General features: G+C 39.6%; 1 protein-coding gene across 1 annotated transcript in view; it reads right to left on the bottom strand.

Moving 5' to 3' along the window:
• LOC129732306 (protein tincar) overlaps nucleotides 1–18981 on the bottom strand; it is a 414177-nt gene that overhangs the window by 319098 nt on the left and 76098 nt on the right. Inside the window, exon 3 of the mRNA XM_055693091.1 lies at nucleotides 1953–1996. The gene's annotated coding sequence lies outside the window, so the exon portion shown is untranslated. The remainder of the gene's footprint in view (nucleotides 1–1952; nucleotides 1997–18981) is intronic.

Here is an 18981-nt window from a genome sequence, read left to right as displayed (position 1 = left end):
CTAGAGATGTCCAGTTAGCTCTTAAATATATATCAATACATGATATTCGTAGGAAATTTTCTTGGGGAAAAACTCTTCTGAAGACCATGAGGCGCTACGATGCTTGTAGAAAAAGTTATTCACCCTAAACTGATTGAATGTCTGACGAACGGCTCATCATTGATTTTTTCCAGCAACACTGCTACAGAAATGAAATTAGCCATGTTACGGCTAATTACATATTTCATATTTCAAACAGTTTTCGGGTTTTCGCACAGTTTCAACCGCTCTTCACAAACACCTGGCATCTCTTCTCGTATTTTTGTGTTTTCAAAAGTGTTCTTCCGTTTTTTAATTGATCCAGATGAATTTGCAAGCTCGCATCACTATTTGATCACTTTTCAATCGATATAAAGTCATTATTTGATAACTAATTGTGATATTTTGGTCACTGAAGTCACTACTATTGCATTGCCTAACCGCTTCGAGCCCTGCGACTGGCTTGTAAGGCTAGTTCGTACCTCAAGACCATGTCGCTGCTTGGCTAAAATAATGAAAATTATCACACACGTCACTTTTTTTTTATTCTCGCTTATTTTCCGTCGGTCTAGTTCCGCCACTGTTGTGGCCAATCACCGACGCCCAGGGAGGCGACTCCACACCCAGGACCCTAACTCACAACCCGTTTATTAACGGACCGGCGCCAACGGCTTTACTTCCTCATGCGATGGAAGGCGTGATCCCAGAGATTTTTCGCCTCAGAAAATCTCCCGGTGTCGGCTAGGATTGAATCTAGACCAGTTGGGTTGGTTGTGAGTGGATAACGCCACCTCACAACCATCGACACCTATGTCGGCGGTGGGATTCTAACCCAGGCGTCGAGTGTGGTTGGCGGAGACGTTACCAACCACACTAGGCCCCCGCTACACACGTCACTTGTTATGATTATTTCACTATTCACTCTCGAAACCATTTGTAGATATGAAAATACCTACTTTGCTATTTTTGATTTATTGGATTAATGGTGACCTTTTGAGAAAAACAGTCACCAGGCTCTCATTTGGCCGGTCACCATGAGAATACCAGTATTAACGAAACGATACAAAAGAATTTTTTAACAATTTACGAGCTCTTAAATATAAATCGCCTTCGCGTAACAATATCCAATATCCAGCTAGATTAGTCATAAAGCAAAAGCACAATCAAATAATATCGAAGTTCTTTGATCAAATTTAATAGGAAAATGATTTACTTATCGAAATATTTTAATATTGCTATTAAGATATATCACAGAATACATTCTTGAAGCAAACGTGATTACAGATGTTTAATAATTTATTAGACTTTGAGTTGAATTATGACTTGTTGTAATATTCTGTTGTTGACAAGAGACTCAAATAGTTCAAGAACACATGAGATAATGATAATTGGTCGATAATTATGAATGTCTAATTTTACGCGGATTTGAAAATCAACACTAATAAAATTCTGTAAATAGGGAGAAATTCTCTCCAAAAGATAATGTTTCGACATTGCTATAGAGTTGTGGTTAATTTTCAACCAAGAATATAAGAGAAATTTTGCCTGGTTAGAGCACCTTCGGGGTGTTCAATTTTTTTAAGGATGATGTATTGTTTAACAAAAATGTTATGATAAACTTCTGGAGATTAAGAAACAAAGGCATGGTCTGTGTCTGCAAACGCTATGCATGCTTTTTGATAAACGAATAGTTCTTGTGTTCATTTTACTTTTTACGGTTATGTTCTTTATGTGCAGTTTTAACAACTGTACTGAGTTGATTACAGATATTAGTGATTTACGTTTTCTGTTTACGTTTCGTCTACCTTAGCATAATATTACATTTAGTAACTTTGCGGACAAAATGTTTCATTTGAGGTACTAGATGTTAAATCGAGTGGATCTATGATTATATTTTCTCGCAGCGGCTTAATATCATTTCAACGTTTACTTACCTTTACAGCAATTTAGACCAGTAGCCTGTGTTAAGCCGAATAGTCTGAAATGCAAGAGAAAACTTTTCTAAGCTAACCTTTAATATCAACGTTTATTCTACTTAGAATTAATTCTCAACAAGATAGTAAGCCACACCACGTAAAGTTTCCAACTGATATCAATTTAATAACTGACATTATCATTCTCGCTAACAGCTCAATTTGCAAACTTGCCACTCAGCTGTCCCATAAATCAGTACTGCATAATACTGCCCTCCGGAGTTCGTTTTAAGCCGTCACATCGTTCAGAATCACACCATCCAGACCGGATCATACTGGCCCACAAAAGTTTACAGCGTGCTCCACAAAATATTTTTCCCGGTCCCACAGTCCCGCAGTTTCTACCTCATGCCCAACTGCCCCACGAAAATAATGAACACTCTTTAGTAATAAAACTGCCTCCGCCTGCAGGTTTCCCATGGTAGTAACATTTAACAACCGCACCGTCGTCGTGCCGGAGGTTTTCCCGAAGAAAGGGACTGCACGTAGTGGCTCTTTTTATGTTTTGCTAAAAGACAGAGACCGTATCGATTTTGTTTGCTAATCTGGAGAACATTTTCGGGGAATTATGCTGTTATTTATTAATGGGACAGCCAGCAAATTCATATTCAAAATATTAGTTCATTATAATATTTTATCTTGCCACCATTCTGATTTTTTTCTGAACAGGGAATTTATACCAGAGTTCGTATCGCTTTAACGATAGCAATCTTTTTGACACATAAATAGAAAGAAACTTTTACGTTGTTCCATCAGATCCACAAACAGAAGAAAATCAATCACGTAGATGGTTTGTTTTTGGGATTGCTCCTCGAACTTTCCGCGTCTGTTGGAGTGGCAATACGACCAGCAAACAAACCGTAAGTAGGTGGTAATACCACGAAAGTGAATGAGGAATAGCCCCATCATCAAACGTTGCTGCTATTTCCGAAGTTACGAACAAACACAGAACGGAACGTTGCGTTAACTGTTGACACCCCCGTTGGATCAATAAGCAATTACAATGACCCTTCGAGAAATAAATATTGCTTTTTTATTACTGCTGGGTGATATGGTTTCCAATTAGAGATCAAACAGGGCACGTAAAGATTTTCACCAACTATTTTTTGACGAGGAATGTACGATAAATCTTGATACGGAATTGAAATGAGTTCGATTCCGTTCAGAATTTTTTTAATAAATAGAATTTTCTTGATCGACTCAAGAGAAAGTCTACTTTCACCATCTAAAAGTTCTGTAATTTGAAACCTATTGAGTCACGGTGAATTTGTGGTGAACCATTTCTCTCAGAAAGTCTAAATAAGTAATCAGAGAAACATTCACAATAAAGCGTACACAATAATCAAAACCATACAAGTTGATATCGACGACGCAACAGATCGCAACCACAATTCAAGATAGGGTTACCGAATTTCGAAACCGTTTCTGGAAGGTAAGAAGCAGCACCTGTTTAAGCGAATATTGGATTTACTCTAATTGTAGCCCAGTTTCTTGTGCCGGTCTCGGTGCACATCAACGACGCTGCATTCATCAGGACCAGCATAATTATGCTCCTCCACTTCCTTTCCATCGCCATCGTCAGATTTTTACCTCCGGTTGATTACTTCTTTGGTTACCTTCGGTTGTGCTGCTTCCAGACAGGACAGACAACAGTGGTTCGATGTTTTACCTTTTTTTCTACCCTGGTTACTTGTTTGGTTTTTTGTTTTGATGCACTCTAAACTCTGTGGCATTACTTCTGCATCCATTAATTTGGTTGTGAATATTACCTGTGAATATGTTGATTTTATCGACGAATTAGTTCAAAGTTATGCTAATGGCACCACCGTGTGAATTATGAAAAAAAAAATCAATTATGACGCACGTAATTTATAGTGTATTGGTTTTCTTCTCTTCTTTGTTAGCATTGCCAGAATATCACGTTTTCGGGATTCTTTTAGATACTGTTTGTTATCTTTCTCGTCGGAAAACGGTTACAATTCCTAAGAAAAAGTTCGTCTATAGTTTTAACAATTTATCTATGTTTTTGGACGATTGAACATGAAAACATATTGAGTTGATATCTCACAGTGAGCAATGAGTTCAACCCGCAAAGACGGCCGAATATTCAACATAACATGATGATTGAATAAAAAAAATAAAAACCAAATTACTCTTGAATCAAAGTGAGTTACCCTAGACAAGCTCGAGTTCAAATCATTACTCGATAATCTGAATAATCGTTAATTTTCAAAAATAACTTTTTCCCAGCCCTATTATCCGGTGCAACTCTACTTAATATAGAGCTTTTAGTCGACACTTCCGACCAAATCTCTCAGAATGAGGCGCAAGGCAACTGTAAAGGATTCCTGAAAAGGTTACGCAATTCTTTTGGTGAAAGGAGGACAGATTTAAACTTGATTAAATTGGTACATTTCTATTGGCTGGCTGGCAGTCAGCTTCAGGCCGAAGTGTCCCTTGCCGTTCGAAGAAGTCGTCTCCATTCAATTCGGTCCATGGCTGCAGCTCGCCAGCCATGTCGTCTGCGGAGGCCCCGTAGGTCGTCTTCCACTTGATCGAGCCACCTTGCTCGCTGCGCGTTCCGTCGCCTCGTTCCAGTCGGGTAGTTATCAAGACCATTTTTACCGGGTTGTCGTCCGGCATGCTAACGACATGCCCAGCCCACCGTAGACTCCCGATTTTCGCCGTTTGTACGATGAGTGGCTCTCCCAGCAGCTGACGCAACTCGTGGTTCATCCGCCTCCGCCATGACCCATCTTCCATCTGCACTCCACCACAGATGGTACGCAGCATCTTCCGTTCGAAAACCCCAAGCATGGTCCGCGAGCATGGCCCAGGTTTCGTGGCCGTAGAGGACTACCAGTCTGATCAGTGTTTTGTAGATGGTTAACTTCGTGCGGCGGCGGATTTTATTCAGAGTCCAAAATAGACACGATTTCCTGCCATAAGGCGTCGACGAATTTCTCTGCTGGTGTCGTTGTCAGCAGTCACCAGTGAGCCCAGGTACACGAATTCGTCTACCACCTCGATTTCAACACCGCTAATATGAATTCGAGGCGGGAGGTTTATACTATCTTTTCTGGAACCTCTTTCTCTCATGTACTTAGTTTTCGATGCGTTTATGTTTGATTGCGTTTTGTTTTGATATAATCACATTTTACTCCAGCAACATCTACAAGGTGGTTAATGAGTTACATACTTAACCACCTGGTTCATATCTCGTCCGCATGTTGTCCCAGAGCTTGGAAATTAGCTGAATTGATGGAATTGATCCATAGTGCTCTCTTCATGTTCGCTCTGCTTGACCATGCTACCACTATACATAAAAACCAGGGGATTAAAGTTCGAGGAGCTGGGAGGCCACAAGATCTTATCGAGGAAATTAGTCAAATTCCGCGTCGCTTGGACAAAATTCGCCGTGTGAGCCGGTGCACCGTCTTGTTGAAAGACGTAATGATCTTTTTCGTAGAGGTCTCGAAGGGCCGAGGCCACAATCTTCTCCAGAACCTCAGTGATGTACTACGCAGCATTGATGTTCACGTTTTAATCGATAAACCCCAGTGGTAGTTTCGCACACCTGGATACGGCTCCCCGAACCATCACCGGCGCGGCTCTCATGTTGGACATTGTGCGGCTGTTGCAAGCCACAGAGTTTCTCATCAGAAAATAGAACTTTTGACCTGCTTGTCGTATCAATTTTCTCTTCTTTGTTGTAGTCTTCGTTACCGCGTGGACCTTGCGTTTCTTGTACGGCTTGTAACCCAGGTCCTTCGTCATGATGGTGTGGGCAATCCCGACCGACACATCCAGGTCAGTAGCGGTCTGCCAGATTGAGTGGTTCATTATTCGACAAACCCCTTTCCCCCCCACTTTGATGGCTGTTGGCGTCCTCGCCGAACGCGACCGTCCGAATTATTGAATTATCAATTTCAGCACCACCCTAATAATGATGAACCGCCGTAATGAAAGCTGGCATGACTCAAAAATAGCATGACAAATGGTATAGCTGAGTTGCGCGCTGTATAGGCCTGTACAGAGATGCGTAGCAGCACTCGGAACAATGATATTGTGTTTCACTTTAGCAATCGCTATCGGACCATGTACGAGATTCAAATATAAGAGACTAAGATACAATGAATAAATTACTTTTGGAATCAGACAGCACTAAATATATTATTTTTTATTTAGTATGTCGATTCAAAACGAATCTCACACCCGCACCGACGCATTAATGTATAAATGAAATTCCGCTTCACCATGTGGGATTTCAACCGCCGGAACATGTCGCTGGGTCTTGCGCCCTACACAACGTTGAAAAGTTGTAATAGCACTTATTGAACACCCTGTATTCTAGAATATAATACGAAGTGTACATAAGACTGGGACACGGTTATATGGGAAAAAAGCGATGATGTTATTTTTTCGCTCCAATGCACTTTTCGTGTTCCTTATGGGTCCTATAACAACTGTGTAACTTTTCAGATCGATCGGTGAAACGCCCGATTTGCGCCCGATTTTCAAAGCTTCCATACGATTTTATATGGGAAGAACCACTTTTTCAAAACTTTTTCTATAGAGATGTCCAGTTGGCTCCTAAAAATATATCAATACATGATATTTATAGGAAATTTTCCTGGAAAAAACTCTTCTGAAGACTGCAAGGCGTTACTTTGCTTGTGTTAAAAGATTTCACCCCATACTGAATGAATATCTGACGAACGGCTCACCATTGAATTTTACTAGCAATACTGCTGCAGCATGCTGCTGTTGCAAATTCAACCATGTGATAAGAGATGATATCGCTTAAATTTATCTTGGAGGCTTCCCTGAAGATACTATGAGCAAAAATCACACTTTGAAAATTAATTCCACGCAAAATTATTTTTCATACTTAAGTAACTTTGCAATAGCAGCATGCTGTAGCAGTGTTGCTGGAAATTTTCAATGGTGAGCCGTCCGCAGGACATTCAATCAGTTTGGGGTGAATAGTGGTTTCTACAAGCATCGTAGCGCCTTACGGTCTTCAGAAGAGATTTCCCAGGAAAATTTCCTACAAATATAATCTATTGAAATATTTTTAACAGCCAACTGGACATCTTTAGAGAACAAGTATTGAAAAAGTGGATTTTTCCATATACAATCGTATGAAAACTTCAAAAATCAGGCGTGAATCAGGCGTTTCACCGATCGATCGATCGGAAAAGTTACACAGTTGTTATGGGATCCATAAGGAACACGAAAAGTGCATGGGAGCTAACATTTATTTTTTGTCCCACCCCATTGTACCTTCACTTGGACACGACCATCACTTTGGAAAAATCCCAATGTTGGTGTCGATTGGAATACCCCCGCTCTGTTGGACACCCCTCTTTGTTGCAAAATAACACATTTTATGGTTAAAATCTCTTAGTTCTCTTTTTTAAATTTTTTGAATATATGTATTGTTAATTTCACTAAACAGATTTGGCTTAATCTGAAGGTGGAGTATTCTCCTAATTTTTGGTATAACAATGAGCATATCTGTTCGATTGTAAACCAGTAAAAAATTAACTGGAAATCAATTAGAAAAGCAGCGGCTAACCAATCACGAGCTCGCTTTCTGATCGCGATTTTTATTTAAACCAATATCGTTACTGTAAGCAGCCCCACCTTTTTCCAAATTATGTCACTTTCTCAGTTTCGTAAGACACAAAAAGATTTTATTCCGTTTGTAATCCAGATGTACGAAAACATGATCTTATTCTGTATTAGCAACTGCTAGAACTGGACCGATAAAGCTCTTATTTACGCTACTAAATAACTAACGCGTTGTATCGTGTTGCGGCTCTTAAGAGGACAATTTAATTCTTTTTGTGTCGACTACAAGCAGATAACAAGAGTAAATGCTGCTATAAGCCATAGCCTTCTAGGATTTTTCTTAAGACGTTTCAATATTTTATATGAAGTGTAATGAGTTTTCCAAAACAAATTCAGCATATTTTATTGCGTCGTCCAAAAGAACAATGAAAACGGTCCTTGTCAGGATTACTGCAAATATAACCGAAGAGTTTGACGAATATTAATTTACGTGGTTCTAAGTCAACCATGTGGTGGTATCTTGGATGCTTTTTTAATTTGTCTACCAAGTCTACCAAATTACTGACTACGAGCGATCTGCTAAAGTGGGGGTATTTTTGAAAATTGTTTGCGCGACCCTTTCTCCTAGGCAGAAAAAGCGGGGTTCTTTAAGCATTTAAGCATTAGGGATAAACCTGTGATATTGTGACCCTGAAAGTGCTATTAGGTTGATTCAGAATTACAATGGTATTATAAGACACACATCGGAGACTTTTTTCAAACCCTGCTTGTTAACATGAATTTTGATAGATTATTTACCCAATTTAAAAAAGAGCATAATTACTATCTATATGCAACACAACCTGCAATGCAATAAGCTTTGTTATCTACTAAAAAAAGCAAAGCCTTGAGCTACATTCCGATTCGGAACTTGACCTTTTGTTTATTTATACACAGACTTCGCAGCCGTCTGTTTAGTGTACACGACAATTGCGAGGCTAGCGCTACGATCCTACTGACACTAATAGTCTCTCTGGAGCCGAGATTCGAAACTACGACGACTGGCTTGTTAGGCCGGCATCGTACCTCGAGACCATCTGGGTTATCTACTAAATAAGTTAAATCTAACGAATCACAAAATGTTGTGTTAATTTATGAAGCTAGATCCACCTAATATTTGGCCGCAGCTTTCTATTTACGGTGGCGCTAGAGAGTGGTGATTACGAGAAACCAATGACAGCGCAGTGATGAGGAAGGTTTATTTACATATTGGTGAAAGTTTCATCAAATTCGAATTAGTGGATCAAAAGATTTCGGCAATGGAACGTGAAAGATGTGAGAAAATTTCACACACTCACGTTTAAAATCCGACTTGGTCAGGTGCTAAAATTACCAAGGTAATAAATTCCCCAAATCAAGCGTGAACATCGTGCTGAAACGATTAAATGAAACTATAACACTGGATCGCGCTGATCACTAGGGTGGGACAAAAATAAATTCTAGCTCCCATGCACTTTTCGTGTTCCTTGTGGGTCCTATAACAACCGTGTAACTTTTCAGATCGATCGGTGGAACTTCATTTTTGCGCTCGATTTTTAAAGTTTCCATACGATTTTATATGTGAAAATTATTCTCCAGAGATGTCCAGTTGGCTATTAAAAATATATCGATGCATCATATTTGTAGAAAATTTCCCTGGGAAAAACTCTTCTGAAGACTGTAAGGCGCTACGATGCTTGTAGGAAAAGTTATTCACCCCAAACTGATTGAATATCTTACGAACGGCTCACTATTGAATTTTACTAGCAATACTGCTGCAGCATGCTGCTGTTGCAAATTCAATCATGTGATAAGAAATGATTTCGTGTGAAATTGATCTTGGAGGCTTCTCCGAAGATACTATGAGCAACAATAACACTTTGAAGCTTACTTCCACGCGAAATTATTTCTCATTCTGAAACAAGTTTGCAATAGCAGTATGCTGTAGCAGTGTTGCTGGAAAAAATCAATAGTGAGCCGTTCGTCAGACACTCAATCAGTTTGGGGTGAATAACTTTTTCTACAAGCATCGTAGCGCCTTACAGTCTGCATAAGAGTTCTTAACAAAAAATTCCCTACAAATATGATGTATCGCTATATTTTTAGGAGCCAACTGGACATCTCTAGAGTTTAAGTTTTAATAATGTGAAGTTTCCCATATAAAATCGTATGAAAACTTCAAAAATCGGGCGCAAAAGTATAGTTCCACCGATCGATCTGAAAAGTTATCCGATTCTTTTAGGACTCATAAGAAACACGAAAAGTGCATGGGAGCGAAAAAATAACATCATCGCTTTTTTCCCATATAACCGTGTCCCAGTCTACTGATCAAAGCAATCGCAGAAGTGAAACTATTGACAAGCAGCTACGATTGAAAGTCTGCAGAGCAGTTAGGACGAATCTTAGGATCACCCTGCGCACTGTTCGACGAATCTGTTGGTGTTAAGGCCTGGTCGTTCCACGCCAGCAAGCACCCCGACAGGACCCTCAAGCAGAATCTCGTTGCAAAACGCCGCGCTGGGTGCTGTATAAGAAAATCTTGATCAAATTCGACGGTTGCATTTATATGGACGATGAGACTCCCAGAACAAAATTTCTATATGTCCAAGTGCAAGGGTGATGTCACCAAGCTGTTCAAATCCATGTTTGCTGGCAAGTTCGTCCGGAAGCTGATGTTGTGGCGAGGGGTTTTGCAGCTGTGGCAAAAAACCAGGGTTTTTATCACCGGATCAACCATGAATGGTCAGGTGTACAAGAGGCAGTGCCTCCAGAAGCGGATATTGTCGTTCATCCAATCACATAACGGTCCGGTAAAGTTCTGGCCTGACTTGAATAGCCACCTCAGCCGGGAAGTCTAGGATTAGTACAAGGAGAATGTGATTAATATTATCGAAAAAGCTATCAACCCATCAGATTGCCCAGATTTTCGTCCAATTCAAATATACACGTTGTGAAATTGAAAATGAAACTGGCAAATGTTGCGTCAGACTTCAAACGATTATAGCAAGCGAAAGACTAAATGCATCTTAGTCATTTATATGTCGGTGGATAGATAAAATGTGTAACAATTTTTTGATATAATGTTCAACATTGTTGCTTCACTGCTTAATGGTGGAAAAAGGTGAAAAGTTCCATGGTCAAGCTTTCCCATACATTTCCCTCGTTATTGGCTTGCTTCCCGAGCACAGATAACAATAACATGAAAGAAATAAATTCCACTTCCTACATATTTTGACTCAACAAAGTGTTTTGGTTTGTTTGTTTTCCTCTAAGCTGTGTGGCCGCCCTAATGGCAAAAATCTACTCTGAACTCGATACAAAAGACTGCGTGTAAAAAGTTCAGCTTCAATTTAGTTTGTTACACAATAGCGAGTGCAGTGCAGCTGTTAGAGGTACGCGACATTGAGAAACGAGAGCTGCATACGAGTCAACTTCCAGTGCGGAGCATGTTACCTTTATTTTTCATACGTCAGCAACAGGTACCATCGTACTCTGCAGGATATTTTGCTGGCACAGTGTAGCCGGCCCTGGTCGATTCCTAATCAGCGTGCAGCTTAAGCGCCACTCCGTTAGGAGACTGCACGCCACGCTATGTTTACCCGGTGAGACTCCCCTACGGGTCAGTCAAAGTTGCCATAAAGAGAAGGAATCAGGATCGGACCAGATAGGCTAATAAATTTAAGGCTCCAAAAGCGGGTAGAAAACCCTTTTATCAGCCAGCAGAAATTTTCAACACCTACGTAAACGCAAAGAAAGCTTGCGGTAAGGAATCACCCATACCTTGATGTTATCATCACAGGCAAAGTCGCTATTTGCCGCTAGACTGCGCAAACATCTCGAACAATGAGCTTTGCTCGGCTTTCAAATTTCGCCACGCGGAAGACACAACGAACCGAACTACACGAATACGAATGACGTGAACATACAGTCCCCCCACGATTATGGATCACTTAAGAAGATGTATGAATTCAAAAAATCCATTTCTGACCAATTTTATTGTTTATAAGTAATTTAAAAATGTTTTCAGTAACAGAAATATGTAATCTTTCACTTCATTGAGTATTTCTTTCCATGTTTTGTGAATATTTCTCAGAAAGTATGTTTATTTCATAACTCATCAAATACACAATTATGGATCACTTTTGAGAGCGGTTCTAATTATGAGACATTTCGCATCATATTATGGATCAGCATAATAAAAACAGCTTTTGGCAACGAATTCATTCAATAAACCTTATTCAAATTATGTTATTTGAAGAAATAACATATTTCAAATCGTACTAAAGATCCCGCATGGCCTGACCACATTTTATATGGCTTTTGAGGTTGCAGTTAGATCGAGAGTCCACGTCTGTCGCTCCCGAAGGTAGCAATGAACCATTGTATACGGTACATCATAATAGTTTCCCGCTTTACGTAACTTTCCTGTCCCTCGTGCCTTCGAAATAATATTTTTCAAAGGCTCAGCACTGTTTAGCTTCCGTTTAGAGCTGAATAGAAGTTGAGAGGGTGTTTTAATTGGTGAAAATCACATTTGAATCGGAGTGATCCATATTTATAGAGAACTATCTTGTCTCGGTCCCTATTATGGAACACTTAGAAAATAACTAGTTTTTATAGAAAAATCGTTATCAACCATCAACATTTTGATGAATCGTGAAGAACTTACCTTGATCTTCGTGTATGAGTTATTTTTTGCACGAGAATTAACGATTATATGACATATGAACCTTATGAATGATGAGCGTGCTATTTACGCTGATTGAGAAAAACGACAAATATTTTGATAGATTCTGGAAGACAATATTTCACACCTATAAAAAACACATCAATCTAGGAATAAGAACGATGTTTTCTGTGTTTAAAGCTAGCAAATATGGCATGTTTTACTGCAAAAATGTTACATGCCTTCGAATCGTTAGTTTAACTGAGTTAAATAACATGAGACACAAAAGTGATCCGTAATTGTGGGAGATCCATAATTGTGGGGGGAGTGTATTAGAACGTACTAAATCCTTCCAGTAAACGCATTACATCATTTGTTAAACAAATCAAACCATTTATTGGAGACAACAAAGGACAGGTTTGTATTTTATATTACTAGCATGCTTTAATGTGTGTTGTATTGGTATATGTACTTCTTAACTCTAGGCCTATCTTCTATTGTTCGTGTGCTTTTTCTCCCTACTGTGCTCGTGGACCCATGTGCTTTATATTTCGATCCGCTGCTTCATTATAAATCTGCAGTGTCGTCACCGGCTTAAGCAAGTGCTTGCATCCGGGTGTCTAATCTGGTAGGGTGGCGTACATAAAAGTGGTTCTGTCATATTTGCGTGCACGCTAAATTATGCTCACCCTATAATTTAGGACACGGCGTTAGCATGCCGGTCACGGCCGACTTAAGTCGGGAAAATTATTACAGCATCTACAGGGCGTCCTTTAAGGAGGCCTCTTTGATAGAAAGAACGATACGACTCACCGAGACTGCTGCGACGGTCGCTGGTGTTGCTGCTATTGGTTGCTTCGCTGGATACTGCTACGGCTGGCTGCTGATGATGATGTTAGTTGCTTTGCTGGCTACGGCTGGCTGCTGGTGATGACGATCACATGTGGCAACGTGCGTGCGATCGGTCGGCAAACGCCGACGGGGGATAAACTGCGGCGGGGATAAACTCGCTTCCTTAGTGCCGCTTACCGGGAGATATCTCGACCTGAAACGGACACTAGCTCACCGGAGGGTTCCGGTCTACAGGATGTTACACGATGATGCGGATTTTGGGAATACCGCGTGTCTTCCGACGATGTAGCGCTGTCGGGAATTTCGTCCGATGGGGAAAAAAACCAGTGCGCGGTGCGCCTTTCGCTGCCCCTTTCCTCTCGTTCGTCGTGGCTGTCGAATAAATTGTGAGTAGCCGGCTGGCTATTGTACAAAGGGTCATTAGCACGTGAGCGGGTCATTGACATTATGAAATGAGCACATACCTATCTGAATTTCCTATCTGAATTTTCTTGCACATTTTATTTGAATTGGCGAAACTATTTGCACACGTTATTCGACTCTATCTAATTTAAAAATAAAGAAATTTAATACAACTCTACTACGTTCATATTATATGGCTTACTATTAGAAACTCGCTTATAACTTATATGACTTACTATTAGGAAAAACGCGGACAACAGACACACGCGCGACACTTCCGAAATGCTTGGCAGACTAGGACGAAATGAACGAGCAATGTAAGTCCTCAGGCAAGGGAAGGTGATTCCGTACGACTTACAGGAAATACATAATGTCCCGCCAACTTCTTCGGGTTACTTCGGAAATCTACGATTCTTTTGGCTGTTTCATTTTGGAATCTTAAATTGGCTCTATCTGTCCCTTTCCAACCTTTCTTCGTAGTTTCTTTAGAGACTATCGCGCTAAGTGAGCGGCTGACACGCAGAGAGAAATTATGCGATGGGATTGCGACAAGTGTACCGAAATAGCTAGCCTACATCTTGGCGCCAGCAGTTATGTTGATTTCGAAGTTACTAATAAATGCTACTGCTACAACAGCTACTGAAGGGCACAGCGGAGAGCAAATTTTATGCGCGGCCAACAAAATATTCAATACTACCGGTGGTGGTGCGATCACCAGCGTTGTATAGCACACATTTCGAGCTGAAGATAATGGATTCGGTTCTTTTTAGAACTATAAATGCTTGAAGATAAGAGTTATGAGAATGTTCACAACTACTCCTAGTGTGAAATGTTCATCTATTTCTCAATAATCATTTTTACAATAACGACCAGGGCGCACCAAAGATAAACGGTAGTGTTGCCTATGAATAGTTTATCACAGAAAGATATAACCCTCATTTCAAGAATTTTCACTGCTAAATTGAGTGATTTTCCGGTTTCATTGTTTTTTTTTGTGGCCACTCGAACACCGTTATCAGTCGAATATTAGTAACGAAAATTAGTTAACCTAAGAACCAGAGTAATTTTCGCATCGGGAAAGCAAAAACTTTCTTTTGATGCTTATGAAAATCACTCAGTAGTATCGAAGGTGTTTTGGTTTGTTCCTCTTTCTCTAAGCTGTGTGGCCACGCCCTAATGGCAAAAATCTACGCTGAACTCGATACAAAAGACTGCGTGTAGAAAATTCAGCTTCAGTCTAGTTTGTCACACAACAGCGAGTGGAGTATAGCTGTTAGAGGTCGCGACATTGAGAAACGAAAGCTGCATACGAGCCAACTTCCAGGCAGTGCGGAGCATGTTACCTTTATTTTTCGTACGGCAGCAACAGTTACCATCGTACTCTGCAGGATATTTTGCTGGCACAGCTACTGGAGGGCACAGCGGAGAGCAAATTTTATGCGCGGCCAACAAAATATTCAATACTACCGGTGGTGGTGCGATCATCAGCGTTCTGTAGCACGAATTTCATATATAAAGATTATGGAATCGGTTCTTTTCAGAACTATAAATGCTTGAAGATAAGAGTTATGGGAATTTCCACAACTACTACTAGGGTAAAATTTTCATGTATTCATGCATCGTTAGTTTTACAATAACGACCATCAAATATAAACGGTAGTGTTGCCTATGAACAGTTTATCGCAGCATATAATATATACATTTAGTCCTACGTCACCATTTCATACAACCCCTAGGGCTGTATAGCTTGTAGTATTTTCTTTATTTTTCTTTTGAAACTCAATAAATTTGCTGCTAATTGATATCTCAGAATTTTTTCTACGTGTTTTTTTTTTTCAACCAAGATAGGTTCAATTTTGTGCGACCAAATATTAAATGAATCAACCTTCATTAGAGAAATACGTTTCGAGGTTGGTTCAATATTTCGAAATTAATGTAAATTCACAGGTAACTGAATTAAATCATTAATACTGAATGATGAAAAATGAATGATGAAATCCCAATTTATTTAAAAATACAGTCAAACCTGCTTTGTGTGAAATTTTTTTTGTGCGACTTTTTCATGCGTTTATTTTATTTGTGCGACTTTTTTGTGCGATATTTTTTTTGCGGTATATGAAAAACGACCACATCCGACAAGATTTCCAGCCATTTAGTTTTTCCGATCCATGGAATGAATTTCAACGCATTACATACACTCTAAAAAATACGCACGTAAAATCCACCTGAAAAATCACGTAAGTGACTGACCTTCAGAAAATCTGTCATTTTACGTGACGTTAGTAACTTGCACCTAAACATCACGTACGATTTACTGTCAATTCATGTACAGACGGTAGATGGTTTCAGCGCGCTGGTATTTGTGTTTTTTAACTTTGTTAGTGTTAGTGCGGCTGTGGTTTGACGTTTCCGACAACGCTATTTACGTGAATTTTTAGTATGCAAAAAAGTCAATATGGCGTACAAAGGACTCCTGAGCTGCTCCAACTAATTCAATATTGGAAAACACGCAATGTAAGTAGCCAGGATAATATTCATATTAATAAAAGAAACATATACGTCTTTTGAATTTTCAGTTAGTGAATTCTTTCCGGAACGATTGGAATCGTCAACAGTCAGTTTCGAGCAGAACACCTCCGGCACCAGCTGCGGATGAACGGTTGACAATCGTTCCGGCCAGTCCTGTTTCTCCCCTATCGGAAATGTCGATTCGGAGCAAGTAATTATTTGTTGATATTTGAAAACAAATTTTATTTGTCATATGCGCCGTGTCTTTATTTACGTGTATTGTATTTACTTAAAGATCACGTGGATTCCATCTGACTAACACGTAAAAAGTACGTGAAAATCATGTGGAGTTTATGCGATTTATTTATGGTTTCACCTAAATATCACGTAATAATGTACGTGAAGATCAGGCAACAATTACCTGACCAACACCTGGTTGATTGACACTAACACACTGACACATGATCGGCTTTCGAGAAATCGGGAAAAGTTACGTGAAAAGAAGGTGGATGAGAATCAGTGACCTTTCCCGGTAAATTTCACGTGCATTTTTTCCAGAGTGTAAGTGTTACGAAAAAAAAACTATTTGAGCCAGTTTTACGAAGGAAAAGTCACGTATTGCTAGCCTACGAAGGATAGCGGTTGGAAAGATTAGTATGTTTAAAAAAGTTACGTTTATCAATCAGATGTTCAAAAATTGTTCTCATTGATATTCAAAATCAGAATCATCAACTTACGAGTTATTTTTAACTGAAATTTTTTTATGCGGTCCCCATTCACCATTTCCATTTTTTGCAATAATGTTGTGGAAACATTGTTTTGTAGCTACACGTGAATTATCAGAAGATTTTTTTTATGCGATTTATTTTGTGCGGTCCCTATCCCTCGCACAAAAACAGGTTTGACTGTATCTGGTTTTACAGAAGTTCTTCAGAAAAATACAAATTCGGTCGCTCTTGATTTATTATCGATTATTCTACAGAAAAAAAAACAAATCAGAAGCCTGTAACGACTAGTTAGGTTTCTTTTCACTATTGAAAGGTTAAATATAGCCCACAGAAATAGACATTTCTGTTACCATAATTCGGAAGAATGAAAAGTTTCTATTAAATTCTACTAAAGCAAAGCAAAGCCTTGGTGCTACATTCCGATTCGGAACTTGACCTTCTGATTCATTATACACAGACTTCACAGCAAACTGTTTTTAGGGTACGGACATTCGCGGGGCTAGCGCTACTGACACTAACAGTCTCTCCCGACCCGAGACTCGAACCTGCAATGACTGGCTTGTTGAGCCAGCATCGAACCTCGAGACCAGCCGGAAGGGATACGATTAAATTCTACTGTCAACTTCAAAAGTAAACATTAAATTTACTCATACGCAGATACGTACTACTTCGAACTACGGCTCGTAATCTTTATCACTGCATAAAGCGGTAAAGAGCATGCAGACGAGTATTTTTTTTAATATTTATTTTTGACCCTTTAACAATTGTCATTTGGGTCATAGATGAGTAAGATTAATATTTACTTCTAAAGTTGTTAGTAGAATTTAATGGAAATTTTTCATTCTTTCGGTGTATTTGGTATCATTCTACTAATACGCTCAAAACGATATTAGCAAAATTTGATATCTGCTATGCTTCCAACAAAAACGGTCGTTGTTCCCTTTTTTGAAGCTTTGTTTTAAAATTCTTCATTACATCTGGCCTTGCCTGTAAATAGATCCTATGTATCGAAACATTGGATCTACTAGTATTTTATGTGTGTATTTTCTATTTATTCCAGGATTTACAGCAGTAAAGTAATCTTAATGAATTTATTTCTATACGTTGAATCAAGCCTGTAGTTCTAGCTGTTTAGTCTATCAGTAAGACTGACTCGCCCCGCAAGGTGGACTGGAATATTTTTTTTCGTTTTTAATCTGACAATCGTGGTCTGAACATGAAAAAAATTCGGGAGCCTCGATTGGTATGTGTTTGTGTGTACCTGTAACCAGCAAAAACCGGTTTTCTCGTTGCGGCGACGTACGATGCGGGAAAAGGCAATTTGCAGAAGGCGTGCACTGATCCGAATACGGTTAGCAGATGTTGCAATTTTGATGTGATTTTTTTCTTCGCCTTGGATCTTTGCGTTTGCTTTTGTTCGAAGTGGCGAAAGCGACTCTAAACCTTTTTTTTACTATCAAAGTGTAACAGCACGGTTGTTGAATACAGTGATATCGGAATATCCATGAAACCAGGAATCATACTGCCTGGTGGTTTGATTGTATCCGACAGATTGTTGCCAGAGGAGAAAAAAAACATAAATGTTAACCACCGAAATCGCTAAAACCTATTCGCGCTTTCCACCATTTGTCAATTTGTCACGTCCATGCTCACATTAGTAAGCGCTCACCGTTGCCTGCTCCTGTTATTTCCTACTCCTGCTTTTAACGTTTCCGATTCTATGTACGTGATTTATGGTCAACCGTATGACTATTGTTTCGTTACCGAAATATGGGTCAGCACTGTGCCCCGCGTGAAGTGACTGAGTCAGCAAAAACACAGCAATAAATTCAATCGATGCAGCGCTAAAACGTGGCCTCCAAAGCCCAGTACACGTGATAACAACACCGTGGTGGTGACAATAATACACTAGGGTGGCTCGCACCATTTGTAGTTAATATCCACCTAAGCTGTTGCAGCAAATTTGTCCTTTGGTCCAGCACAGCACACGTCACATCCGATTCAGTTCATAAATGACTGTTTCGAAACAGTCAAAATGTGCATTCGGTACAGATGGTGTAAATCCTGATAACGGGCAGGAACACACACGCGATGGGCTTCTAACGAATTGTTTCTCCGCCCACCCATCAGGAACCCGTTGTCACGTGACCAATCCATATTTCATATCACATATTAAATTATTGAAACACTACCGACGAACCATTTTCAAATGATTATTTTCAGTATGTTATCAGCTTCG

Source organism: Wyeomyia smithii, chromosome 3 (assembly GCF_029784165.1).
Source record: "Wyeomyia smithii strain HCP4-BCI-WySm-NY-G18 chromosome 3, ASM2978416v1, whole genome shotgun sequence".
Taxonomy (NCBI): domain Eukaryota; kingdom Metazoa; phylum Arthropoda; class Insecta; order Diptera; family Culicidae; genus Wyeomyia; species Wyeomyia smithii.
Note: the sequence above shows the minus strand (reverse complement) of the source record. Positions and strands in the feature narration are given on the sequence as shown.